Below are 3,130 nucleotides of genomic sequence, written 5' to 3'. Positions count from 1 at the left end.
TGCAGCAAAAAATTAGATATACTTATAAAGCAAAAAAAGTAACATTTGAGCAAGGCGTCTTTATGAATGTTTTTAATTAATTTGTGCTAAACATTTTTAATCTCAAATGTTATTTTGTCATTAATCTCTATAAAAGATCATAAAGAATAAAACATCTGTATAATGTCATTAAAAGCAGATCAGATCAACAAAATGTGTTTTAGAGTACGAGGAGTTCTACATGACTGTCTAATCTTATTTCCTCAAGGTTTTGTAGTTTAACAGATTTATCTTTACACAGATTAACAGCAACTTTGTGGAGGACTGTATGTTATTATGGGATGTAGTTAATGGCTTCATAAGGCTAATAAATTCCTCAAATTCAGTCATAAACTTTAACAAATGTGATTTTTTTCCAGCAAGGAGGAGTTCAACCTCTGTCTGATGTCTTACATGGACAAGCTGTTTAAGGAGGCAGAAGAAAAAACCCTTTGTTATCTGAGCTATCAGGATCAAGAGGACATGACTAAAAGAGTTGTGGAGGAGAAAAGATCATCACTTCTTAATAAAGATCTGTGACTAGCTGAAAAGAAAGTGTAATCCTTCAAATCTCAGTAACACCTCAGAGAAACCTGGTCACACACACGATCTGGGCTCATAACAGAGGATATAACAGAAAACACACAAAAAACAGCAATAACTTTCACCCAAACTGTGTATTATACAACAAACCACTAAAGAGATACAATAAACCCAACAGCACCAGTCTTTCTGTAAATGAGACCGTGCTTTTAAACAATACCCGTATATAAGGTGAGTGGATCAACATAACTGAGGAAGCTGCTGTTTCTCACTATACAACACACACACACACACACACACACACACACACACACACACACACACACACACACACACACACACACACACACACACTAAAGACAAATCAGAACATGAAAAACACAAACAACAACAGAAATGTAAACTAAATAATAACCCCAGACTGGACTGTGACCAATATGGACCACTCAAGAAGGTTCCAGTCCAACAGTGTAAACTAACCAATAACTTATAAGATAGATAAACCTGTGGAATAAAACTACATACAGTGAAATATAGTACAATAGAACGACCAAAATAAACTAGCTACCTTAACAGTAGCATCCAAGGTTTAGCTGAGAGCTGCTTACTAATGTTATGAGTACTGTACTGAGTGACCCAAATCATAATGTACATGGAGCTGGGCATTAAAAAAGTTCAATAAAAAGTCAGTTTACTGTAGTGTTTATAAAGAGCTGATCAGTTCTCCACTCTATAGTTACCCCAGCTAGCAGGTCCAGTAAAGCCCAGTCGGCCCAGTGTGCTAGAACCAGTCCAGGCCTATATTAAACATTTACAGATGAGTGTATCAAGCATTCTTATTGTAGCAGGCCAAAGCTTGGCATTAACCTATAGCCAGCCTGAACTAACAAATGTTATGAATAAAAGAAAAAAGAAAAGTTAATTCACTGCACTATGATGTATGAGACCTGGCTAATTTAAAGTTCAGTATGGACCAAGTTTTGAAAAAAGCTGCAGCTCCACATACAAAGTATTGTTAGCTGAGCGGTCCATGGTTAGCTTGGTGGTCGTGTCGGAACTTAGAGCCCGCCTCTGAAGACTGTTTTAATTAGACTTAACTGATAACTTTATAATTACTACAAACAAAACACTGAAAAAACTCCTCAGACCTGGATGAGAATGAGCAAACTTCTTTATTGTGGTCAATCAGCCAACAATTCTCTAAGAGAAATTGCCAAGTTGAAAGTAACAAATGAAAAACCCAAAACGAGCATGTTATGCAATCAAAAACAAAACTCTCAAGACTTTATTGCAAAGTAAAGTTTTTACACACACCCCCAAACCACACACACACACACACACACGCCCACACACACGCACACACACACGCACGCACAAACACGCATGCGCAGGGCTGCCTCCTTCATCTGGTCAGAAGAATTTGACACACACACACACACACCCGCAACCCTCAGAAAATCTACTCAATATATACCTTGGCTCTCCTAAGCGCCTCCTCTTTGGTTCACAGTATTTCTTAGAGTCCCACGGTGATGTTGCACCTGGTGACCTTCCTCGTTCCTTATTTACCGGCATCACCTCCTATGTTTTCTAAATACACTAACAACCTGTTCCCTAATTTCACCTTATTTCCCAGCACCTTTTACCCATATGCCCATTTATGGATTTTCCTCCCCTTAGATCCCAGGACCTGGGTCTGGAAACCATGGTCTTCTTCATTCTACATAACAATTTTGTATTTGTTATTACAAATGTGCTCAAAAGAGCCTTACTTCCTGGTCAAAGGCAGTCTTTTATGACAGACGTCCTGAGCATTAATCCTTTTTCACAGCTACAATGAGTAAGTTTCCTCATTTTCTTAGTATTGTATATGATTTCTACTGATTATATAATTGATTGATTATATGTTAGCTTTATGAGTTTGAATTATGATAAAAGTTCTTGATTATATCGGTTATGTTGTATTACTGTTTTTGCTAAGCCTTTGCTGTTATAATGTTGCTTTGTATATAATGTTACTGTCTATGTTGACTCCTTAAGCTTACTAAACCTACAGTATGAGCTGAACATTGTTATGATCTCAGTCTGTCACGTTCCAGACTGGGCTTGCACGCACATGCATATTTTAAGCCTTAGTTTCTCTATTTCCACTAAAGGTCAGGTTCCCCTTAGACCCTCAATCTCAGATTCAGCAGGTCTGTCCAGCTGGTCGCCTGCTTCAGCTGTCTCACCCTACTGCCTTCATGAGGCCTGTTTCAGCTGAACTCTTGACTTTCACTTCCTCACACATTGTTGATCAGAGAGCTCAGACTGGCTAGACCTGACAGCACTGAGTCTGGTTACTTTTACTAAGTTTATGTTTACAATAAACATCTTTTCTTGTTTACATCTGGCCTACATATGTCTTATGACACCAATTGTAAAATATTGCAAGGCTTACTTTACTTTGGTTATGGTATTGTAAGGAATAATACTTTAATTATTTCTACTCAGATTTTTCACAACAGTCGATGCTCTGCTCTGATGTCAAGTTCAGAAATCTTTCCACATCCTTGGAAGAGTTAAAGGT

This window comes from Tachysurus fulvidraco, chromosome 10 (assembly GCF_022655615.1).
Source record: "Tachysurus fulvidraco isolate hzauxx_2018 chromosome 10, HZAU_PFXX_2.0, whole genome shotgun sequence".
Lineage (NCBI taxonomy): Eukaryota > Metazoa > Chordata > Actinopteri > Siluriformes > Bagridae > Tachysurus > Tachysurus fulvidraco.
This window is presented reverse-complemented; position numbering follows the sequence as displayed.